This window comes from Paroedura picta, chromosome 6 (assembly GCF_049243985.1).
Source record: "Paroedura picta isolate Pp20150507F chromosome 6, Ppicta_v3.0, whole genome shotgun sequence".
NCBI classification, from domain to species: domain Eukaryota; kingdom Metazoa; phylum Chordata; class Lepidosauria; order Squamata; family Gekkonidae; genus Paroedura; species Paroedura picta.
The window spans coordinates 57,112,663-57,139,536 of NC_135374.1; the positions used below are offsets into that span (position 1 = coordinate 57,112,663).

General features: G+C 42.4%; 1 protein-coding gene across 19 annotated transcripts in view; it reads right to left on the minus strand.

Moving 5' to 3' along the window:
* Positions 1-26,874, minus strand: part of TIAM1 (TIAM Rac1 associated GEF 1) — a 243,876-nt gene that overhangs the window by 98,150 nt on the left and 118,852 nt on the right. For 9 of the 19 annotated variants that reach the window (XM_077342528.1, XM_077342525.1, XM_077342519.1 and 6 more), the window contains one exon: positions 2,508-2,684. The exons of the other annotated variants lie outside the window; for them this stretch is intronic. The gene's annotated coding sequence lies outside the window, so the exon portion shown is untranslated. The remainder of the gene's footprint in view (positions 1-2,507; positions 2,685-26,874) is intronic. 19 annotated transcript variants of the gene reach the window in all.

Sequence of the window (26,874 nt, forward strand, 5' to 3'; positions counted from 1 at the left end):
CATATGCCCTAGATAAAACCCCTTTAAAATTTCATTTAAACCCAAAACTATTAATCTAATATCTTAGATTAATAGTTTTGGGTTTAAATGAAATTTTAAAGGGGTTTTATCTAGGGCATATGAACATTGTTACCCACCACAAGCCATCTGGGGGAGTGGCGAGCTAAAAATCAACCAACCAACCAGTCAACCAGTCAGTTAATCAGTAAACTAATCTAATATCTTAGATTAATCTATTAATCTAATATCTTCTTCCTTATCCTCCCCAAACGCAGCCTGCTTCTGGGGAAGGAAGCCCAATGATCTGTCTTGCCTTGGGGGGACCCGTGATCTTACTTGCCCTGAACTCAACCAAAGATCTGGTAGAAGAGCTCTATCTTGCAGGCCCTGCAGAATTCTGACAGCTCTGTCAGGGCCCTCAGCTCTCCCGGGAGCTCCTTCTACCAGATCAGGGTCAGGAATGAAAAGGCCTTGTTCTGGTTGAGGCTAGGCAAACTTCCCTCAGGCCAGGGACTTCCAAAAGATTAGCATCCACAGAGCGAAGAGCCCCGCGAGGGTCATGAGGCAAGAGGTCCCTCAGGTATGTGGGGCCCAGGCTGCATATGGCCTTAAAGGACAATACCAAGCCTTCAACCTGATCCCGGCCACAACTGGTAACCAATGCAGCTGCCTCAGCACTGGCTGAATATGGGCCATCCAAGATGTAAGGACCCTAGCAGCTGCAATTTTGAGGTCAAGGACAAGGGTAGGCCTGCTTAGAGAGTTACAGAAATCTAATCTGGAGGTGACTGTTGCATGAATCACTGTGGCCAAGTACTCCAAGGACAGGTAAGGGGCTAGTAGCTGTGCCTGGAACAGATGGAAAAATGTCATGCAGGCTACTCCGATGACCTAGGCCTCCACCAAGCGGCATCCAAGATCACACCCATATTCTTGGCTATGGGCGAGGTGCACCCAAGCCAAGGTGGGTAGGAAGTTGCACCCAAGCCAAGGTAGATAGGAATGCTTCCTGATCTGTCGCCTTCCTGCCCGGCCACAGAACATCCATCTTGGGAATTCACCCTCCAAAGCTGCCATTTTCTCGAGGGGAATTGATCTCTTTAGTCTGGAGACTGGGGACTGGCACCCTTAGGTTAACAACAGATAAAATATAGCTGATAAAATGAGTACAAAAGGTACAACTTAAAATTATGAAGGCAACAAGAGAGGGTTACCAGTTTCCTTGTAGTTCACGTCAAAGTCAACATAATAGGAAACATCATGGCCACAATGGAATAGAGAGTGGAGTGTCCTTAATCCTGATGAATTGCAGCATGCTTTTACTCTGTGTGGGACAGTGGCCAATGCCTTGAGAACTGAAGCTTGGACTTCCTGGTATACTGTTCACATTCTTAGCTGCAACACTATCAGCTATTTAGATCGCCCATCTTGCTGTAGATTAACTAAACACCAAAGATTTCCATCAATGCTGATTTTTCTAACCCTACCCTTCCAACAGCTGAAAATTCTTTTGCTTGTTTAGAATGCCTTTTTTCTTTCCTTATCAAATTGCAAACTAAGTATGCAAGATGTATGACAAATTAAAACTAATTTAGACCTTTTAGGCTTCATGAACTTCATAAACTTCAACATTAAATATGAAGCACCTTGCAAGACAACAGATTGCAAACTTAAAATTAGATTCTGGTGGGAGGCTGTTATCATCAGATCTATATTTTCTGCTGAAAGCTATGCTTTTAAGGCTGTGAAAATTGGAGGCAAGAGTCAACCAATAGCATATCCTTTGCTTCCAAAAATGAAACTGCTGTCCACTGAAATAGATCTTCTCAGACTCAACTGACATACGACAACAACAGACCTATTTATTAGAACCCACACCCCTGCACCTCTCCCCGTAGATACTTTCCTCCCCGCCATGCTCTCTTCTGATATTAGAGCTCAATGAGGAACAGTGAAACCAGGGAAGTAGCTACACAGGGGGTCAAGCGAAGGTAGGGCAGAATTTACTTCTACAGCTTTCGTATTAGCTCCCAAATCCACTATATGTGTGACACAGACAGAGCTGGGCTTCAGCAAATAAATCTGCTGAAGTAAAATCATCAGTTTCTTGAATGTGATAAAGTGAAAAACAATAGTTATTTCACTATTCCAGTTTGCTATTTCTTTAATTAAAATATATCCTTTTCAAAATAAACCATATTCTTTAACATTTCACAAAACAATACAGCCTTTTCCAGTTTTAAAAGTTAAAAGACTGTAGAGCAACCATCCATTTTGCAATCCACTCTGACCATTTTAAAGTGAAAAATACATACTTAAAATGCCCCGCAGGCAATTCCAAGGAGAAAGTACTGGAAAGTGGGGAAGGAAGACTACTGTCAGTAGTTGGTAGATGGCTATTTTCATTATTTTGCTTTATATAATGATAAACAACACATTACTTTATCCTCCCAAAACCTGCATGCCAGTCAACTAAGGTCTGTACAAAATACATTCAACAGACATACCTTACAAGGCAGTACTGGTACCCAGCACTACTTTCTCCGTGAAGTGGGAAATTGAGATGTATAGAATTGCAAATGCTATCAAAATGAACAGTTGCTGGATTTGTAGAATCTGTCACCACTTGCCACTCAAAGCCTCCATTACTGCCTTGTGGGAGCCTGTGAATATATGCCAAAAACCTGGTTGGGGAGAGGGAGGGGGGAGGAAAAAAGCCAAAAGGATTAGCCAAACTAAATACATACTTTTACTTTCATGACTTCAGACATGACATCATTTATCTATCTATCTATCTATCTATCTATCTATCTATCTATCTATCTATCTATCTATCTATCTATCTATCTATCTATCTATCTATCTATCTATCTATCTATCTATCTATCTATCTATCTATCTATCTATCTATCTATCTATCTATCTATCTATCTATCTATCTATCTATCTACCACCCTTCCCTCAAGAGCTCAAGGCAGTTTCACAGCATAAATAAAAAAAACATAGTCATACTGCTCAAAACAATAGGTAAATTATGATCACTCCTCTGCACTGCTAAAATGTCAGAATTTATTAGGATGAGAAGGGGGATTAAAATATCATCAAACATGATTGCTACTCAAATAACATACATGGCATGAGATACATTACTGGTATTAACATTTATTTATTTTTAATTATTTATTAGCTTTATTCCTCGCCTCTCCCCATAAAAACATACAATAAAACATATAAAACATAAATCCCCAGACAATAGAGCAAGATGTGGTAAAAACTCAGGTCATATCTACTCTACCCCTTGGTAACCCACTTGAGGTGGAGGGAGGACAGAGGGTGCCAGATGAAGTATGCTAATGCTGCTGTAAGGGGGGCCAGTTCTTCCATGCGGCACGGCCTCACCCCACGACCTGGTGGAAGAGCTCCGTTCTGCAGGCCCTGTGGAACGCTGAGACCTCCCGCAAGGCCTGCAGCTCCTCCGGGAGCTCATTCCACCAAAAAGATCCTGGTCCTGGTCGAGGCCAGGCGTGCTTCTCTGGGGCCGGGGATGACCAATAAGTTTGTACCCGCAGAGGGTAAGGCCCTGCGGGGAGCATAGGGTGGTAGGCGGTCCCTCAGATACGCCGGGCCCAGACCGCGTAAGGTCATAAAGGTCAAACCAAAACCTTGAACCAGATCCTGAAAATAACCGGCAACCAGTGCAGTTGCCTCAGTACAGGCTGGATATGGGCCCTCCAATATGTAGCAGTGAGGACCCTAGCAGTTGCATTCTGTACCAGTTGAAGCTTCTGGATCAAGCACAAGGACAGGCCAGCGTAGAGCGAGTTACAGAAATCTATTCTGAAGGTGACTGTCACATGGATCACTGTGGCCAGGTGTTCAGATGACAGGAAAGGCGCTAGTAACCGAGGTAGCGCAGATAGGAAAAAGCCTGGCTGGCTACCTTCTTGTTAGGCAGGCTACCTCCTTCTAAAGGATGCTGCCTTTGCATCCTTTAACGTGGGGGTCATCACCCCCCATTCCGCTGCCCGGTACCGGGCAGCCGGCAGCCACGCCTGCCTCCCCCCCCCCCCGCAGTGAGAAGCTCGCCAGGTCACGAGCGTAGCAGCCGCTACGCTCGTGGCCCGGCTAGCTTCTCACTGCGAGAGGGAAGGGAAGAGGTGAAAACGCGCATGCCCGGCAACTCTGCGCATGCGTGTTAGTACCCCTGCTGGTGAAAATGCGCATGCGCGGTAACTGCGCATGCACGTTTTTGCTCAGCTGCCGCGCGGGCTCGTCGCCCGGGCCGTCGGCTCTCCCCCACCCCCAGAGGTGGTCCCCGACCACAGAAAGGTTGGGGATCGCTGCTTTAATGGATGGGAGAAAGTGGAAAGAGACAGACTAAAAAGAAGACACCCTCCCCAACTCCAGGAAAGAAAACACTTCTATACCACCTTAATGGATTCTTTCATTTGTTCTCTGTACTAGCCTTGATCAAAGAAAATGGGCAGAAATGCCTCTCTTGAAATGTTTCTGCACCGAGGGAACCAAAAAAAGCGCAGCAACTGAAGGAACTGGTTTAACTGGCTTATGTGACAAGGAATCATACAATTAAATGTCGAACTATGAGGATAGGCAGATATAATAATAATAATAATAATAATAATAATAATAATAATAATAATAATAATAATAATAATAATAATAATAATAATAATAATAATAATAATAATAATAATAATAATAATAATAATAATAATCTCCACTTCGCTTTCTTACTCCAAGAATGGAGATCTGTTTACAGGCTGGTTCTGTACTAACTCGTTCATTAAAGACAACAGCTGAACACATTTGAGACTGGATTCTGAACCAGTCTTTTGCATATCCTACTGCTTTATGGATATTGCTCATCATCTTAGAACCTATATTCCTACTCTCAAGTAGCTAAGGGATGAATTTTTTTAGATACCTTTAAAACCTACTCCTCACTTCTGCATTATAGCATATGATGACAAGGAAGGAGGAGAGCAGCAGAGAAACACCAACTAATCAAGCCCACCAAATATATACAATATGCTTTGCAGCTGAACACATGTGCTGACAAAGCTAACTTGAGTCCCGGGCCAGGCCACAAGCAGATAATATAACTGTGCCCTTCTCAAATAGCGCAATGTGTCTGCTGGAATATCAGAGATTTGTATTTAGCATAGTTAGATTAGGAACTTCCTGATAGTCCCCTCCTATGTCCTGATAGGCTCTTTTGGAGACTTCCTGCTCTATTGAGCACACTTCCTTCCTGCTCACCAACAGAACGGACAGACAGAATGAGCAACATAACAGTTAGTTGGGTTGCTAGGACTCCTTTTCCTTTCCTTTTCTTTCCTTCACAAACTTCTTTCTCTTCTAAAGAAAACTATTTTAGTCTTTTAAGCAGCATGGTGCTGTACTCCTCTTTGCATGTTCAAATTCTGCCAGCAGTGTCATGGGATTTTGGGGTTTGAAAAAGCTAGTCCTAGAATAACAACCATTTTTGAGACTAAAATAAAGAACCTCTGGAAAAGCCTCATAAGAAATAACCACGCGGGGAAAGCCATTGATGCCCTTTGATGTTTCAAAGATCACTGAAAAATAATAACTACAAAATGGCTTGCATTTTACTTGCTTATTTTCAGTTTTGCTTCTGTACGACTCATCAAATGCAAAAGGGTTACTAACATTCTGCTTCATTTTAGTTCTCTTCCTTCTTCTTTGTTTATCTCTCCCCTCCCCTTCCTTAAACTGCTGTTGAGTGCTGAAAAGGAGTTCATGAGTTGCCCAGAAGCTGGCAGAAATTAATAACATGAAACTCATTTATATTGAAATAGACTCATTATCATGCCAGCTGCCAACAATTTGCCAAGCTCAATTCATAACAGCAAGCAAAGGTCTTACAGGCAAGCTTCCCTTCCTTCCTCCACCTGCATCTTGTACTCAACCTTTACAGGAAAAAAAAAGCTTTAAATATATATTTGGTAACAGCAAAGACAGCTTTGTAAATGGTGCTTTGATAAAGAAATTTTAGACTGATAGTAAGGCACTTTTCATGAACATAAAGCTTATGCAACCAGCCTTTCCAAACAACATTTAACAAATGAGATATCTTAATTTTAAATTTTAATTTTCTTCTCAACACATTATGCCATCTCTCTGAGGATCTCATTTCCTAAGCCACAGATCAAGTCGGCTGATCTTAGAGAACAAGATCAAGTTTTTGAGAGCCTAGTGTTTGGAATGATATAGAAACTAAGTGGAAAGTGGAAGCTATGTTTCCAGTTTGGAAAGAGGGGCGTTTGACTCTCCTAGCATGCCCCCTTGAGAGATTACTAGCACTCCACTTGCCTGAAAAGGAACACACGTTCAGAGTCAAAACTTTCATGAGCAAAATGCCTTTGCCAGTAATATAACATTCCAAACTTTTACTTTGGCCTTGTCACGTTATGGCTCTCAATAAAGGAACTCTAGAAAATCCCAGTCTTAAAGGCACATTGTTCTACAGATTTCGCAGGCAATGGGGTGCGAAAAGCCGATTTTGTCTCTTAACCACAAATGGCAGCCAGCCTTTCTCATGAGAGGAGCAGCATTAGACTGAACAGCTGAGTTCCTAGGAGACATCCCTTTCATACAGCAATTGACAGTTTTGTTTAGCTGGAGGGCAACTTTGCTCAGATGTGCTGCTCCTATTTCCCAGCCCTCCCGGGAGCAACGAAAGCACCATTCAGAAACAACCACAGATCCCTGGCCACACGGTTTCCTCTCCAGTACCACTAGTACGAATTACTACAGATATTTAGACTTTCTGATCCACAGCCTGTGTTGGTATCAAGTAAGGTTTAACAGCAAGAAGGTTCTTCCTCTCACTAGGAATGCACAGAGGATACTTTGAATCTAAAGAATGAGATCTCTTGCTTCATTTTTTATAAATCGAGGGGGGTGGGGCTTAGTTGTGAAAGTCCAAGTTTGAAAGCAGGGAAATGATTTATTCCTTCAGCCAAATGAGGAAGTAATATGTGCATGATGGTTGTGTAAGTAATCTTGGCGAGCTAGATGCAGCAGCGTTTAGGTTCACTGATAACATTAAAAGATTCATGCATCAAATATGCAATATAACTTTTAAGGAAGCTTTCAAATCTCTATTGCTACATTAAAACAAATCACCAGCACTAAAATTGTCCAGAAATAGTTAAATTACTAATGAGGTTATTAAAAATAATCACACATAGGAACTGGGATTAAAACTGTAAAGCCATAAAATTAAGTCATCTGTGCCACAAATCAATCATAGCCAAACACCACTAAGTACTAAAAATGGTATTAAAACATAAAAAGGTCATATGGAGAAGCTCATCAAATTATTTGCAAAAAAAAAAAAAAAAAACCCTTCCCCAGGGGCCAATACCATTTGGGAAACCTTCTTTTGCTTTTATAATAAAATTTGACCTTTTATTTTACCTTTCATATGCTAAGCGTTCCAAGCTGTACCTCTCTAATACAAGTAGCTACTTACCCTTCTAATTTTTTTTCAAAAAGCTGATAAATGCCAGCAATCACATCCCATTTAGGGAATCGTTGTGGCTGCTTTGTTTTTGTTTTCCTTTTTCTCTTTAATGTTTTGTTATGTGCTCTTCTGCTCTTTGTGGAGTCATGCAGAGATAGTTTATTTAACTCTTAAACATGACCCTCAAAACCACCCTTCAATCTATCACATGGAAAGGATCCTAGATCTACACTAAGAATCTACACTCAACTTTTGGGCTGTCTAGATAAAATGAAGTTAAAAACACATTTTGAGACACTGGTGTGTGGGTGCACATCCAAAATTCACACAAAATACTATGCTGAGAACTAAGGCAATTTCAGCATGTAAGTAAAAATAGTATTATGCCATCTGAATGGTGTAGCGCTAAATAATATTGCACCCCCAGCCCCTGCTCACCTTCTTCTGTCTCGCTTTTGTTTTGCTTCATTTTGTGCTTCTCACCCTCCACAACTGCTGCTGGAAATGGTGGAAGAGAGCAATGTGCTTTAAATGTGACTCTCTTCCACCTGTCAATCAATCCAGGCAGCCAATCCCCTGTCTCCATGTTTTAAAGGTCCCATGATGCCTGCTAATTTTTTTTAAATGCATACAACTCCGTTGCTATGCCTATGCATCTAATTATAGATGCATCTAATCATGGATGCATAGTGCTTTTTGAATGCCACCCCTTATAGGATCACAAGGGAGCAACTGCAAGGCTTGCAAATAATAATAATAATAATAATAATAATAATAATAATAATAATAATAATAATAATAATAATAATAAAGTCCCATCATTTGGGCTTCCCAATAACATGGGGGGGAATAACAAGACTGTGTTGCATCTAGCAGTTGCTGCAAAAATCACAACATGAGCACGTTGAAGTAAATGGCTGGGGAAAGGCCTCCCCCTCCCCCCACCCTCTTCTTGTTTCTAGAGAAAGCAAAGCAAAGCAAAACAAGGAAGAAACTGGCTAACAAACCAGTTGCAGCTAGCAAAGTCTCCCCCCCACTTCCCAAGCCTGGGGAGGGTTGTGAAAGAGAGAGCCAGGGAGGCTTGAGATGAAGGAGGAAAGCCAGAGGAGAACTGATCATGAAGTGATGGTTTGTTTCAGAACATGTGATTAGCAGCCTGGTAGTTTACTTAGGCAAGCTCAATTCACAGGGGTTGGCAAAATCACAGAGCAGGCTGGATTGGCTGAACGAGAGAGAGGGAGGCAGGTGCGAGGGAGGGGGCAGGCACCTTTAGCGTGTTTGAGCCTCCATACCTTCCCTCTGCTGGTTGCATTTCTGTAGCTTGAACTAAATAGGTTGGAATCCACTTTATGAGATTCCCCAACTAGCACTTTAAAATGGAGGATGTAGCCAGCCGGTTACTGCCCAGATGCTGGATATTGGCAACGTCAAATGAAGGGGCCGGAATATAACGACTACATAAGGTAAATAATTCACTACATTTACAGGGTGCAGAAATGCCAAAAAAAGTTTGAGTCTAGGGCACCTTTAAGACTGACAAAATTTAATTCTGGATATGCGAGAAGTCAGTGACTTAGTTTGTGCAGAAGCATGCTTCTTCACATTAAAGATTTCCTCAAGCATTACATAATGGACATTTTCAAACTGACTTTGTATTCTGTTTTAGTAGCTGGCTGTAAATTGATTTTTTCTGTCATTTCAGACATACCCATTTTAGTAACCAGCTGCAGAATTTATTTACCTGTTCATACAAACAAGTTAACAATTGACAAGAGAAATAAGTGAGTCCAGTACCTTTAATACCAACAATGTTTAATTCTGGGTATAAGCGAGAATTCACTCTTAGCTATACATTGGCTAGTTACTAGGGTTGGACGCTTCAGCGCCTGAAGCAGCCATTCTCTCCCGGCATGGCGAGCGCCATGCTGCGGGGTAGAGGAGCAGGCATTAGTGCACTGTTGGGCGCACTTATGCCTGCGCCTCCCCCCCCCCCGCGGCGCAGCACTCACTGCACCCGGAGAGACCAACCGCTTTGGGCGCCAAAGCACACAACCCTACATAGTTACTTATACATCTTGACTCTTATGCTGGAACTTCACAAACATTAGCCTTAATATATTGTCTGTTACATCAGGGGTAGTCAACCTGTGGTCCTCCAGATGTTCATGGACTACAATTCCCATGAGCCCCCTGCCAGCAAACGTTGGCAGGGGCTCATGGGAATTGTAGTCCATGGACATCTGGAGGACCACAGGTTGACTACCCCTGTGTTACATCACTGAATTCAGTCAACCCTCACTAAAAATAGCTGAATTGGAAGGCAGGAAGTTGATGAGTGTTGTTTAGAAAAAAAGCAGACATTTCTCCCAGGCATATCTTATCATGGAAGTTTTGCAAAGAGAATTGCAGATAAACTTGTCAAATAAATTATTCCTCCAGCATGAGCATCAATCCCACACAAATCTATAAATAGAAAGATAATTATCACTCTTCCAAAACCTTGTATTTTTCTGTAACTGACAGGTCAGATCCTCTAAACAACAATTAAAATTGGCAAAACCATAAAAAACGTTTAATAAGAGCTGATCTAGAAGGCAACATACTGGCAGGCACCACAGGGAAAACACCAATGAGTGAAGCATTACTTGTTGTTTTTAATAATGAATGGCCCTCCGTATGAGTCTGTGGTAGCTAAAAATGCATTATATTGCACTTTAGAGACAAAGAATTATATTGCAGCACAAGTTTTTTTGAGTTAAGCCTTCTCTGTAGAATGCATGAAATATTATCATCAAGCATCTAGGGTAGCCTTTCTCAGCTTTCTAACCATTGAGAAACCCCTTAAACATTCTTCAGGCTTTGAGAAACCCCAGAAGTGGTGCAATAGTGAAGAATTTGTTGGGGAAGCATGGCTGTGTACACACCCACTTATTGGCCCTCCCCTTCCCACCCCCTCCAGGCCCATCACTGGCCATTTGAGGAGGCGGTAGGTGGGTCAACATGACCATATATGGCATATCACCTGATAAAATCTTAACAAATTTAATATATATATATATATATATATATATATATATATATATATATATATATATATATATATATATATATATATATATATATATATATATATATATATATATATATATATATATATATATATATATATATATATATAAATTAATTCACTCCTACTCTTCCAGGAAACCTTCCAGAGCCATCAAGAAACCTCAGGGCTTCACAAAACCCTAATTGAGAAAGCCTGATCTATAGACATAATGAAGTCTTCCCAACCCCTGGGGGCGGTAAGGACCTGGCAATCCTAAATTACATGATCAGGCAATCCAATAAATAGGTAAATTTGCTATGCAGAATATATCTACCAATGCTCCTGAAAGATGATCCTTAAAAACAGTTCCAATGCTTCAGTTCACCTATAAGATAGTAGCAAGATTGCTAATGGACATGTAGATATCACATCTTGCCAGTTTTAAAAGACCTTCACTGGTTTTGATTCTTGAGTTTAAGGGTCCTATTATCATCTATAAAATCCTAAACCAGAATACTTAATCTTATATTCTAATACTGAAGACAAAATATTTCTGGACTAGAAATTAAGCCCGCTGTAGAAGAAATACAGCGGGCGCTAGCGGATGGGGAGGCAGCCTCTGAGTGTTAATCTTTAAAGTGCCCCAAGACTTTCTATTACTATTGTTTTGAACATATCACAGTTTAGGAAGAGTAAAGGCAATGGGAACTCCAAGGAGAAATCTTTCACAAAAATCAAAACAAGTCTGTGGTGGCAAAATATTAAATTAGAAACCCAGGTTAATACATTTAACTTTGGCTAGTGGTTCTCAACGTGCAAAACTGGGGCTGAATTAGCAGCAGTATCTGTTAGTGAAGCAGTACCTTTTTGCTGCCCCTAATGTTGTTCCTGAAATGTTGCTGCTGATCTCTTGGAACAGCCCGTCACTCACTCCAGGCTCTCTGTTCCTGTGGAGAATTAACCCCTCAAAGTCGGGCAGCTGTTTGAATGGCACTTCTACGCATTTAAAAATTATAGTCCATCATATTCTTCATAGTGAGGGAGTACACTCTGTATGTATCCATATGCATTTCTCTTTTTAAAAAGAAGCATGATCACAGATTGGTGCATGGTAAAAGAGGGAAGGGCCTATGAAAATCTGCAGCTTCTAGAAGAGGGGTTTTCTGTTTACATCAGGGGTAGTCAACCTGTGGTCCTCCAGATGTCCATGGACTACAATTCCCATGAGCCCCTGCCTGGTAGGGGCTCATGGGAATTGTAGTCCATGGACATCTGGAGGACCACAGGTTGACTACCCCTGGTTTACATCACTGTTAATATACTAAAAACTGAGTTGGGAGTCGACTGAAGATGGCGCCATAAAAAGCTGGACTTTTGTTCAGCTCTTCAGCCATGCCGAGGGTCAGGAGCTTCTGCACCTGGCTGACCTGAGCAGATATGCAAATCTGCTCGCCGGTCACCCCAGGAACCAGGAACGGCATCCTGAAGGTCCTACAGATCCGTGGGGAGGTAGGGGGACCGAATTCCCCAGATTAATAGCGGCGTGTGCTCAAGGTCACGATGGCGTCCTTGTCGCAAACAACTTTACAAGCTTGAAACGACCAGCTGACCCTACATTCTTCCCAGACCATCTTTTACCAGATTGACAGAAGTGCTGACAGAAGCTGAAGTCTGCAACAGTAAGAATTGAAAGCTTTCTGGCTCTTCCTTTTCTTTTTCCACAAGCTCTTCCCCCCCCCCTTCCTCAACCAATTTACAAGTGAATTCCCTCTTCGCAGAGTGAGAGACTCCCAGCTAATTATACCCACTAACCAAACAAATAAAGAACTTTGAAGTTTTGTTGAAAAAAGTTCAGTGGGGGTAACTGACTTGATACGGAGATCGACAAACTGATAATTTGGGATCGCCCGTGCTCCCGCGAGACCGTACGAGACTTTCTGTTTCTAATTTGTGACTGCCTGGAACTATGGAGAAATTAACTAAGGCACAGCTTTTCCATTTGTTATGCGAAGGGAACTCAAAGATACTGAAAGCAGACAATAAGCTGGAAAAGGAAATCCGTGGGATTAAGGGGGAGCTTTTGGACGGAGAGAGAACAGCTGATACAGCTTTGCCAATAATAAATCAAACGAAAACTCAATGTTTGGAAGTTAATCAACAGGAGAGGGAGAGAGCCAGAGATGTAAAAACGCAAAGTACCTTTGAAGAACCTGGGAAAACAGATTCAAGGAAGGAAAGCACCGAAAACCTGGAAGTCTATTCAGAGCAGGAAATGATTTGGATCAGCAAAATAAAAAGAGTCTATTCAAAAGCGACAGCTACCAGGACGCTATCAGGAGATATTCCTGTGCGACCAGAGGAAGAGATCCAGATTGATAAAGTATTCAGAGCCAACTCAAAGGCGACTGGCAGCAAGAATCAAGTAAGAGATTTCTCTGGCCCTGACAGAAGGACAATCAGAAACACTCTACTATGGAAAAAAACACAATTTCATTTTCTGCGACCACCTGAAGGATGAGTTGAACAATGGAATATTCTCCTGACTTCCTGTGGGAAAGACAGCAGCAGTAACTTTTAGGACAGGACCAATATATGAAGGGAACTGACTTTATATCATCTAAGACAATAATAGAATATATCCTTATAATAGATTATACTCTCATATGTATCAACAACTACTTTGCTAAGAAAGATGGTAATAACTCCTAGATCAGGATTAATATGCGATGGGAATTGAATATGTATGTCAATATATATGCTAAAAGAGGATGACAAACCATACTTCATAGGCATTAACAAGACGGCAGTAGTAACTCTTGGGTCAGGGCCAATTTATGAAGGGGACTGACCTAATATCATTTAAGATAATAACAGAATGTATTCTTATAACAGATCATACTCTCATATGTATTAACAATCACTTGGCTAAGAAAAATGGTAAAAACTTCTAGATTAGGAATAATATGTGATGGGAACTGAATATGTATGTTAAAAGAGATGGCAAACCATATCAGCTGGTTGCTTTTTCTTCTCAATTTTTCTGTAAATGCTTTATATAATAATAAACAAAATTATTTAAAAAAATATACTAAAAACTAACACATCTGTTGGTATAAATTCTTCCTGGCACCCTGTCAAAATGCAAACTCACCTGGCACAATGATCTCCTGCTAACTGGAGGTCAGAAGAGACTCTGCTGCCATTTTCCTGTCTGAATAGCTCCCTTCCTTCAAAAAATAGTCTCCCCCCGCCCCTTCATAGTTGTGGGATTGGTATCATGCCTGTTCCATCACCTTAGAAGCTATTCAAATGAAATGGAAGATCATTGATGGCAACATATTACATCTCAGAAAACAACAGTCCTATCTATAATTAAACATTTTTAAAGCACTGCATCTGGATAGGTATGTAAACCACAGTGTAGTATTAAAGTTTACTGCCAGAACAAATATAAATATTAAAACTGGAGAACTCTTGAAAACAAAAGTATAACAGGAAAAGTAGGGTAACTGAAAAACAGGCACATATCTGGCAACCCAGGTGCCAGTAACCCTGCTGATCACAAGCTCCAGGACAAAATTACTGACTTGATTGCTAGCCCCAGCACTTGCTCTTTCTCATGACACACCATTAATTTACTTGGCTGGAATTAATAGACAACACAGTTTGTCATCGCTTACATCTTATCAGTGGCATACCTAGCCTAGTTGGCACCAGGGGCAGATTTTTTTTGTTGTCGTCAAGTCACAGCTTGTAGAGTTTTCTAGGTAAGAGACAATTGGAGGTGGTTTGCCATTGCCTGCCTCCATGTTGGCCCTGTTTAGATTCTGAGATCTGATGAGAGCAGGCTAGGCTCGGGCCATCCAGGGCAGAGTTTGCACTTACTTTGTTTATTCCATTGTCAATCCTGTTGAATTCAGATCACTTTGAACTCAGATCTTCCTTCCCCCCCTCCCCATTGAAACAGGAAAATGTTCTGCACGTGGTTAGGGTAGTTCAGAATGGGGGGGGGAGCCAAACCTCTTTCTTTCTTTTCTTGAAGGGTGGGGGGAGAGGAGCCAAGCAGGGAGCCTCTTTCTTTTCTTGGGGGGGGGGGGGGAGATGATCGAAAAAGGCAGAGAAGGGAGAAAAAATCCAGGACCGACAGAAGTTGAGAGAAATTAGGGGCTTCTCCTTTAAGGCAAGTTTGTCACATGACCACCTGTGGCCAATCACGGGTCTTCTACCACAGAGGAGAGCCCAGATTTAAAACAGCCTTTAAATATTGAGGATTAAAAGCACTCTAAGATATCGCACAATAAAGGTAGGGTCGCCCTTACAGATGACCTCTGGAGGAAACTGAATCTAGGCCCATTGGCATTGCTGATACTTTTAGATCTCACAGCAGCACTCGACGTTATAGACCATGGAGTACTGGAGCAATGCCTAGCCGACCTGGGGATATAGTGCACTGCTTTGAGTAGCTACAGACCTTCCTCCAAGGTCAGGAACTGAGAGCGGTGGTAGGGGAGAGTAAATCCATCCCCTTCCCCAGCTAGTCAAGTTTGGGGCTAGGGTGTCACCAATTTGAAGATGATACTAAGCTATATCTGTACGGATGGCCATCTGTCAGCACCCCCAAGTGCATTGGCCACTGCCTAAAGGCAGTAATGGACTGGCTCAAGAGGAGTTAGTTGAAGTTGAATCCAGCTAAGATGGAGGTCCTCTGGTGTGGTTGACATTCCCTAGATGAGGTGCTAAAACTCCCAACCCTGGAAGTGGCTCAGTTAACAACTCTGATCTCCACATTATCTATGTAAGCCCTGGTCACAAACACTGCCTGTCAGGTGTTCTACCACCTTCACCTGTCATAAAAATTAGTGCCCTATCCATTCAATGGTCACCTCCAGATTAGATTACTACAACACACTCTACATAGAGATAACCTTGTACCTGATTTGGTAGTTACAACTGGTTCATAATGGAAGTGGCCCAGCTCCTCACTGGTACTGGATGGAGAGAGCACATTTGACCAGTGCTCATCCTGCTGCGTTGGCTCCTAGTTGAGGGCCAAATCAGGTTCAAGGTACTGGTACTAACCTTTGTAGCCCTAAACAGTCTGGGACCTTTGTACCTGTCGGACCACCTTCAGCCCTAGCCCTCAAAGATGTTTATGCTCCAGCACACAAGATCTGCTAACGGTCCCTGGCCCCGGAGGAATAAAGCCTGAGCACTATCTGCCCCCCCTCGATGGATTGGAATGCCTCATGCTGCTTAATGATGTTTTAACAATTTTACTTAATTAATTTTAATAAATTTGTACTACTTAAAATGATTGAAATGTTTTAATGTATTTTCTTGGTGTAAATCACCTTAGCCCCTGGGAAGGCAATATATAAACTTAATAAGTATTACAAAATCATTTTCATTAATAAACAAATAATAATGGCCAGAAAAGAAATGCAGTGAAAATGCTTTTTTTTAACTTTGTATATATAAACATACCAGTAAAAACAAAAAATAAAATTCCAATGTGCTATTCCATCATGAGAACCAAACACAGCTCTGCCAACTCCAATGTGGAGTTCCGCAGGGGGCATTCCTCTCCCCAACATTATTGTATATCTACATGTGCTTGCTCACCAGACTGATCTGGAGCTATGGGCTTGGATGTCACCAATATGCAGATGATACCCAGCTCTATCTCCTGATGGATGGCCGACCAGAGTCCCTCCGGACTCATTGGCCAGGTGTTTTGAAACAGTGGAAGAGTGTCCAAGGTATGCTTGTGCGATTCGGCCGCTTTGGCGGCTGTTCCCTCTGGGCGCAGCCAGCGCCGTGCCGTGGGGAGGGGCGGTGCCGGCAGCGGGGTGACAGCGAACGCAACCACGCAAGCATGGAATTCCGTGCCTGTGTGGTTGCGCCCGCTGTCACGCCGCTGCCGGCACCGCCCCCCCCCCCCCGCGGTGCTGGCTGCGCCCGGAGGGAACGGCCGCCAAAGCAGCCGAATCGCACAAGCCTAGTCCCAGGTAGTTGCTAAAAGCTGAATCTCTTAAAGATGGAGGTCCTCTGGCTGGGGAGAAATGGGCCAGACCAGGAAGCACACTTGCTCCACCTGGATGGAGTACAACTGACAAGTGTACATATGGCTAGGAACTTGGGCATGATCTTTGATGCCTCTTTATCAATCCAGGCTCAGGTCACAAGAGTAGCAAAGCTGGTTTTCTTCTATCTCTTCTATCAGGCTAAGCTACTAGTACCCTATCTGGCCCCTGAACACTTGGTCACAGTGATCCATGTAACAGTCATGTAACTTGCCCTAATCTGGAAATTACAATCCTGCTGCATGGGTCTTCACCAGAACACCGAAGGCCCATATTAGACTGGTACTATGGCAGCTACACTGCCATATCCAATAGAGTTCCAGGTTCACTTCAAAGTTTTGGTTTTAATCTTCAAGGCCATATGCAGTCTGGGCCTGGTGTATCAAAGGGACCACCTGTCTAAATATGTCCTTCAGAGGATGCTTTGCTCAGCAACTTTGGTAGTCCTTGGCCCCAAAGAAGTCTCACTGGTCTTGACCAGGGCCAGGGCTCTGTCTGCCTTGGCCCCTGCCTGGTAGAATAAGCACCTGGTAGAATAAGCACCCAGAAAACATCAAGGCCATAGCAGAACTAGCACAGTTCCATAGGGCCCGCAAGATGGAGCACTTTCGCCAGATTTATAGTTGAGGCTAGTTTGGACACACAAATAAGCTAAACATCAATGGGCCTCCCCTGCTGCAATACTGACAGCTCTCCATTTCCACTTATATGAGCACCGAAAATTAAACCATCTACTAGTCTAGCCAACAAGACCTGAAAATTATGATATCAATCGTAATTTTTGGTTGGTTTTAACTGTTAAATTCATGCGTTTAACTGGTTTATTGTATTTACTAACACTGTAAACCATCCCAACAGGTAAGATAGGGGTGATGTATAAATGTAATAAATAAATAAGTGTTTTACTAAGATCTGAGAAATCCAGGTTCATATCCCCACTCATGCCATGGAAGCCTGTTGGGTGACCTTGGGCCAGTCACATTAATCTCGGCCTAGCCCCGACCTGGATAGTCCCAGGACAGCCTGATCTCATCCGATCTCAGAAGCTGGTAGAACCAGTGTGATGTACAGTTCCCAACAACCTCAGTGCTCTCTGTTCATAATATTAACAAAGAGTTGCTACTGTACTACTCTTAAATACATTCTGTCACCAAGCAGGATAGGGATGAGAAGTCCCTGAGACCAAGAGCTGAAAGGGGGGGGGGGGGGGGGTGGCACAGAAAAATTAGATGAAGGAAGACAAATGAATGAGAAAAGTGTGAAAAAGAGGGAGAGAAATTGAGAGAGGGAAAGGTTGTTTTATTTTGCTGCAACACCCTAACTACCTACTATGTGAGCAAGATCTATGTGAGCTAGGTGCAAAGAAAGAAAGAGAGGTTAGAATATTGGAGAAAATGACATACAATTAGTAGCTATCAGTTGTTGTTAAGCAAGTTTGATTCAGTCATAGAGAATGGAAAGTTTAGTTAATTCTAGATTGTTTCCACACTGGAGGCTTTGTACCACGCTACAGGCTGGAGTTTGAGCCGGGGCAGGTTGCCCCACCTCTGCCTGCTCCTACACAGGGGATCATTTTGCCCGGTGTACCTTGTCCACCCTGGAGTTGTACTCCTGCATGGGAGCCAAGGCAGCAAAATTCCTAGTGCAGAAACGGTCCTAGTATGCTTTTTGCTATGCTCAGATTTTCTGTTCTCTTAGTGCCAGAACTGCATTTCAAAAATAAAAGGAAAGATGTTCATCTGGATGCAGCACGATGCTGAATTTTAGGGCCCTCTTCAAGGGCCTTTGGCAAGCTGTCTCTGGGGCAGAGCATACCCCCTGCCCCCCCCTTGGTATGCCACTGCATCTGAATATTAAGGTCAAGAAAGACCACTGGACAGACAGGCAAGCCAGTTGGAGGAGGAGGCACTCAGAGGAGGGACAGCCACCCTGAATGGGTGTTAAGCACTGAGTGGCACTTAAGCCATGAGACATGCTCCTCCTTCCAAGGCCTGACCAGAAATATGGAACAGATATTGGGCTGAATACACAGAGGTTGCTGCTGTGATTTGGCCCCCCACAATGATTCTCCATTATTGTCTGAAAAAAGGTTAACATAACAACTGCACATGAACTTTCAATTTGCAATACACATTTAGCACCCCAACCCTACCTACATTTATCTGAAAAGAAGGATATTATGATACATGATAATGAAATTCTTAGTATTCCTTTTAGCGAAACATGTTGAACGAATCAGTAGATTAAATCAACTAAAATATTTAACTGATAAACAGATACAGTAACATCATGCATAGTAAATGCACATACAAGTACTTCACTGGGCAGACAGGAAGCTATAGTTAGTCCTAACTGGCAAGCAAGTACACCAGGATCTCACAGAGTTCTCATTGAAGAACCAATGTTTTGTTCTTTTCATATCTTTGTTTGGCTTAGTTTTTAATTGTTTTAATAATGTGGGGGGTTGGTGGGATTAATGGCTTTATAATGTGAATCTATTATTCATGTTTTAATTCATTAGCTGCATTGGTGGCCTTTGTGATAGCAGAAAGGAGAGATATAAATTTTGTTAATTAATTAATCAATTAAAGAGCCAGGGGTGAGATCAGAAGCAGAAATCAGAAGCCAAGGTTACAGGATTATACAATCATAATAAACAAAAATAATTTCATTGGATCGAAGATCAATGCAAATTGAGCAGGCTCAAAGGGCAAAGTGTTTTTTCACATGGCACACCCATATATTCTCCTGCTTGCATGTTCTACTAAGGGAAATGTGCTGGTTATGACCCTCAGTCAGAACATATACTAACTAAATAAAATAATAAGAGGGAGCTTTCATCCAAACTGGAATCCCGACTTACTGAGACAAAAAGCCAATAGAAGGGCATTGCTGTACATTATTGAGTGACTTCTTGAATCCCAAATCCCAAATATATATAAAACATCTCATTTCCAAAAAGTCTCTGGGATAGAAGAGATTGTGCAACTCTAATATTGTCTGACTCAGAATTCTTTGTAATTCACAGATACCTTCCCAGCTGAGTTGGCCAAAGACTACCTGTATCTTTCCTCGCAACATGACATCAACAGTAGACTCAATACATGAACTCTCTCTCAGTTCATCTTTTAACATTTCTGTTCTAAATAAAACTACTGTAATAAATTACCAAAAGGTAATCATCAGCCCTCTTCTACATCTGCCAAATTATTCTTCAAAGGAGTTTAATGTGACTTGTGCATTATTTTCATTGACTATTTCCAGATATCACTTTGTATCTGAGGATTAACATTTTTTAAAGAAAATGTCACATCTGAAAACTGACATTTAGGTGATAAAGATGAATCTATAGTTCCAGCTAACAAAAGTATATGACACAATTAACCTATACTTTCAAGGATGACACAAGACATTTGCAGTAAAGTTCTGCTGATTTCAGTGGACTTCGGACAGAGTAACTCTGACCATTTATGCACTGCAGGTTTCATACTGGGCTGCAGGTTAGAGTTTTAGTCGTAGCAGATTGCCTCACGTCTTCCTGCACCCACATGGGGGAGCATTTGGCTTGGTGCACCTCAACTGCCCTCAATTTGTGCTTCCTGCATGGAAGTGGTCTGCAACCTTTATAAGGCTGTGGACCGGTGGCAGTGGGGAGGGCGATCATGCAGCCTCGCATGCCACGCATGCGCGTTTGCACCATGCGCGACCGCAAATGTGCATGCGCAGCATTTCCGTGCATGCGTGTTTGCAGCTGCGCATGGCACAAGCGCGCACACGGACCTGCCATGCATGCATGTTGCACATACACGGACCTGCTTCCCTCTCCCCCCCTCCCACAAAACGAAGCTTGCCGAGCCGCAAGCTAATCGGCCGCTTTTGGGTCCGATTTGCTTGCGGCCTGGGAAGTTTCTTACTGCGGGGGGGCCGGGAGAGGGAGCCGCGACCCGGTGGTTGGGGACCACCGCTCTATAGCATAGCATTGTTCATCTGCTGTAGGAAGTACAGCCAGCACAGCTACCATTCTAATATTTTAGATGTAGATTTATTTAATACCCACCCCCATCCAAAATACAATCAGGAGCTACAAACTAGCCCTTATTCATTTGACCATTATTATTTGCAAATTAGGCAGCCCAATTTAAAATGGGACCAACTTCCTGGAATCTATGGAAAGCTCACAAACCAACAGCATAACATTTCCCAAGATTACGCCTACACTTTGTTTTCATTGGTTGTAACTTAAATGGGAAAAACACATTAAGCAGGAGACTACAGAGGGATACTCTTTTATTATTTTTTCATAACTAGATAAAACTTACAATTAGTTCTGAATGTTAGAACATCATGTATGTGCCAATGATTACCAGTAATCCTGAAAAGCATTGCACCTTTTTAAGCCCACTGACTTCAACACACACTGGAGGGTAAGTCTACTTAACATTTCACTGTACAGGACTATAATCCATAACATCTGACATTACTAAATCCCATCTAGTAAAGGTGTGGCTTAAATCTGTTTTTAAAAAGCATCCGGAAATTCCTGCTCAGAAAGTGTGTATTACTCCACGGAAGGGGGAGAGTGTAGAGGTTTGTAAAACATAATGCACTTTCTATAAATCTAAAAAAATAAGGGGGAAATCAGAGAATTATATCCCTCCTACTTAAATACTAGTTCAAACAAGGACTCTAGCAAACTTTTCTAGTAATGAGAAAAATATTTCAGAAATACTTCTGCACTGAAGCCCTAAAGCTTTCATTTCAAACTATGTAATGTATCCAGAGAATACCACAGCTCCATCAGGTGACATTTATAAACCTGCAATTAACTACAGTGCCCAGAATAACTAATTATAAATTCACTTACTGTTACTGGAGAGAGGGAATCTTCTTAAGAATTCTGCAGAAGTTCTCACATTCCACTTTAGAGTAGTAAGATACAGGAAGATCATTACATCTCTTTACATAAATGAACTTGTTCAGAAAAGTATGCATCCCAAGGGATACATTTGTAAGAAGGAAGATTCTTCAGTGAAAACTCTTCCAGAACAATTTAACCAGATAGTGCCTTGAAAGTTTCCCATGTATGCTTTTTGTCCTGTGAATATTGCTTGAAGCAAATTAACACCTAAAAAGTGTTAATGTAGTCATGCTATCAGTCCTGGCTAATGGGAAAGAGGCAGCGAGCAAAATTACACAAGACGTCATTGGAAGGCAGCGCAATCCCATCAGTAGTCCTTTCAAAGGTTCTCTGCAGTATAGGGGAGGCCAGAGAGCAGAGCTGGAGTGGCAGCTTCCACTACTAACTGCACATTTATTCTAACCAGGGTACTCTGGTTTTGCTTGAACAAGTATATGCCTATGCCAGCCTTTCTCAACTTTTTTACCATTGAGAAAACCCTGAAGTATTCTTCAGGCTTCAAGAAACCTCAGAAGTGGCGTGATTCCAGAATATGGTTGGGAAGCATAATTGTGTATATGCCACCCAGGGCCCCACCCCATCCAGGCCCATCACTGATCATTTGGGGAGAGGGGTGGATGGGTCAACATTACCATGTATGGTCTTAAAAAGGTAAAGGTATCCCCTGTGCAAGCACCGGGTCATGTCTGACCCTTGGGTGTGTGATGTCCTCTAGCGTTTTCATGGCAGACTCAATACAGGGTAGTTTGCCAGTGCCTTCCCCAGTCATTACCGTTTACCGCCCAGCAAGCTGGGTACTCATTTTACCAACCTCGGAAGAATGGAAGGCTGAGTCAACCTTGAGCCGGCTGCTGGGATTGAACTCCCAGCCTCATGGACAGACAGCTTCAGGCAGCATTTCTGCCGCTTACCACTCTGTGCCACAAGAGGCCCCATGTATGGTCTTATTTCCTGGTAAATGTTTAACCAATTTCAAAAAACACATTAAAAATAAATTAACTCCCACCCGTTCATGAAACACAAGGGTTTCACAAAACCCTGGTTCAGAAAGGCTGGTCTATGCTATTCTACCCATGAACTCAGGGATTCTGAATCTACTCCAGGTCCCCTTGTATAGTAGACACAGCTCTGCAGTTCAGACAAATGTCCACGAGGTGGTGGTTGCCATCATGATATTCTTCTCCCCCCCCCAAAAAAAAGAACCCTAAATTAATTCTGCACAAGGAGAACTTCGAGAAAGGGCAATTGTCTGGATTTACCCATTCAGGTTTTTAAAAATAAACAAACCTGGTTTTGTGATGTGTTGCAGAGTACTTCCAATTGCCTTAAGTAAAAGGCATCCCAGTACAGAAGAATATAGAAGATCTCTATTTCTTTCATGAGTTCCCATCTGCCAACGTCAAATTTCTACAACAGCAACCAGTTCAGACATTCTAAATTACGCAACTCATCAGGCCATTTTTGATGTGTTCTTTTGGTTAATGTATATGTATACTGTATCTGGGAAGTCTAACTATCTAGAAATGCCTACCTTGCCTATGGGTGGCCCAATTTTGATGCTCTCAGTAGATGCAATGCCCTCCCACTTGAGGCTCACATGACACTGAGCGGATAATGAGCGGCGGAGGAGGTGGTGAGCTCCCCCTCACTGTCAGTCTTCAAACAAAGACTGGATGCACACTTTTCTTGGATGCTTTAGGATGCTTAGGGCTGATCCTGCGTTGAGCAGGGGGTTGGACTAGATGGCCTGTATGGCCCCTTCCAACTCTTATCATTCTAGGATTCTATGATTCTATGACACCTACCTTACTATCTTCAAATGTCGGTACTTGATGCAGCTCACAACTAAAGACAATACCATAAAATTGGAAGTACTCAGCAATACATCACAAAACCAGGTTTGTTTGATTTTAAAAACCTGAATGGGTAAATCCAGACAATTGCCCTTTCTCAAAGTTCTCCTTGTGCAGAATTATTTTAGGGTTCTTTTTTTTTTTGGAGGGGAGAATAGTATCATGGTGGCCGCCACCCTGCGGACATTTGTCTGAACTGCAGAGCTGTGTCTACTATACAAGGGGATCTGGAGTAGATTCAGAATTCCTGAGTTCATGGGGTATAATTCACAGGGTATAATGCAGGGGTAGTCAAACTGCAGCCTTCCAGATGTCCATGGACTACAATTCCCATGAGCCCCTGCCAGCGACATCCATGGACATCTGGAGGGCCGCAGTTTGACTACCCCTGTTATAATGCCATAAAGCCCATCGTCTAAAATGGCCATTTTCTCCAAGTGAACTGATCTGATGGCTGGAGACCACCCGGAGGTTGGCAAGCTTAAAGGAGGGGTTTCTACAGAAAATAGTTTTGAGAGGGGAGTAAGCGAACTGGAAAGTGTTAAGCAGCCCCTCCTCCTCCATTGTATTGCCTCATCCAAATGCTGTATATCTTAGGATAATGAGCGGCAGAGACTTACCTCAGCCGCTTTTTGGCTGGGTGGAGGACGGGCAGGGAAGGCGCGGCACGAGCAGCTGACCACGGCGTTCGCCAGGTACGCTGCTGTGTCGGCGTGCGCAGCGTGCAGGAGGCGGGGCTCAGTGGCGCTGATATAAATAGCGCTACGTGCTGGGCCCCGGCCTCTTTGCTTGCGCGCCGGACAACGGATCCCTCCCTATTGTACGTTTATTGTTATGATGCTTTTTCATCACAACGGATTGTAACATGAATAGAGCCTGTTTTTATTGTGAGCCAGTGTGCGATCCGACTCACTGGGGAGTGGGGCCTTCTTAAGAGGGTGGCGTTTGAGCAAGAGGCCCCCCCGGTGGGGGGGGCCTACTTGCTCATGGCGACCAGATGGCCCTAGGTGGGACAGCCAAGGTGGTTTGCACCATCAGGATGCCGTGTTTCCCAGCGGGGAAGGGCGAGGGATCCTGAAGGGTCTTAGACTCGGGCTGCAGCCAGCAGGCTGTGTAGGCCAGGCTCCAGTTCATGTTATGCCAGCCCCATGATTTGGGAGGTTTTTGTTAAAATAAAGCTGTGCCCATATTTTAAGCCATGACAAGTGTCGCGTTTTCACTGCCAACAACTGGACTCCTACCTGCCAAAGAAAGCATTCATTTTAACTGCACCAGAGAATATATAAGTGGATATGCAACTGTAGCCACTGATTTAAGCCAGCCCTACCCTTAAGACCTAAGGGTGGGACTAAATTGAGAGATGAGAGGAGTTTGCACTGACGGAGTTGTTTAAAGATTCCACATCCTAAAATGGAAGAATGCGACTGAAGACTGGGTGAATGAAATGGTCCCTCGGAATACTGAAGATCAAGCAACATTTCTGAACCACACAGATGTTTGACCAGTTTCAAAAGAAAAGGCTGATGAGTGGATATGGATCTGGGAGAGAATACCAAAGGAGTTGATCTCCAGTGACTATGAAGAGAACCTTCATAAGATCCTGTATGATTGGTATCTAACTCCATTAAAAAATTACTCAATTTTTTTTTTTACAATATACCCATAGATATTTTCTGGAGATGTCATTTTCTGCTTGCCATTTTGCCACCTCTAAAATATTAGATACTCTGAAAGTTTAGATTTGTATTTATACAAGAAAAACACCATCAGAAATGCAAACATATAATCAAACAAACAGTTCTGTTTTGCTTAGCCTTGCCTATCCTTGCTTTTTATAGGCTATAACAAGGTAAACATTCTGGTGAAATGTTCTGTGGTTTTATGGATCAGTTGTTGGGAAAAGACCATGACTGTTGATTTTACAGATGACATATATCAGTATAATTATTACTACAGGTCGACTTTGTTTTTCCTTCATGAAAATGATCATATAATATGGCATGATATGTACTGGTCTGTATGAAAATAAATAATGGAAACTGTAAAAAGAAAAAAAAGAAAAAGACTAAACACCAGACTGTGGGTCATGAAACATGATATATAAACTTGGTGTGTCTTATCCATATGACTGTGGGAATGGATCAAGGCAGTCTATTGTCATCCTTCATACAAGCTGCAACATGCCTACACCTATTTTGAAATGATACACAGGTATTTTATCTGCATGCTCTGATGCATAGGCTGCTCTTCCAAAGTAACATGGGAACTGTGACTAATATCACCACAGGATTAAAAATGATTCTTAAGAACTAAGCAAACAAGAAAAAAAAGGAAGCAAAAAACAATTTTATATAATGTTAGGAAATATGAAATGCTTGTCTTATCAAAAGGAAAATGTTAACTTGCCTGCAAGTTCTGAAAGTGAAAACATATGCCAAGTGATCCATGTCTTGTTTTTACTATGACACAGTGTCCACCACCATTGACCCCAAAGAGTAGCACACTTTTCAGATACACCTTGTTGGGCGAGGAAGCACCCTCATCTTCATACTGATATCTGATCAGGCTATTCTTATTTACTGCACATTAGTCATATTAAAGCCAAGAGGGTCACAGCCACTCATAAGCACCGAAAGAAAATCCACATACAGAAAGGGGTTCTTATATTTGGCTCTGCTGAGCTGCTTACAAACACTGGATAACTCCATGTGTTACACAGATTTGGGACAATCTATCATTTCTGCCTATCGCACCTATTACAAGTGAAAATGTCCTTCAAATCACCAAACTGGGAAGATTTACAAAAGCTGCGAGGTTTTTTACTTTTTTAAGATTCCAGTTCCCTAAAATAGGTATGTGTGGATGCCAGACAAATGACTTTTAATTGCTTTTACAAATGAAATTGCCTTCAGACGGTATCAGGAGACCTGATTTGCAGGGGAGAAATTCCATGTGAAAGGGCATTCTTACCAACTAATGGCTTCTGCTGTTTTTAAGTTTTAAATGCTAAGACTTCCTGTTTCATTTTAAGCAGTTTGCTGCCTTAGGCAGGCTCTAAGACTATGGGGCAGGAATCTTTTAAATTATTTAGCTAGTTTCCTTCCTGTAGTAAACACGGCAGCAGCAAACACCTACTTGGGAACGAAAACTAGAGGACAGTGGCTTGGGGGAGAGGTGTGGAAGAACAAGGCTGTAGACAGCAAAGGACTGAGAACCCACTGCTTCTCCCCCTTCATGCTAAGTCTTTTACCAACATTTCTCAACTGTTTAGTAGACATTCTGATTCTAAATGTAATGCCCGCCACCTATTTAAGCAATTATTTGCAAGGCAACATTTTCAGATATATTTCCATACAAAACCCTGTGCAGACTAGGCACAATACATCTATCCGCACAACAAGATACAATTGCAGCAAAGTCTCCATTACTGTTTCTTCAGTTCTATGGCATGGACAGAGTAA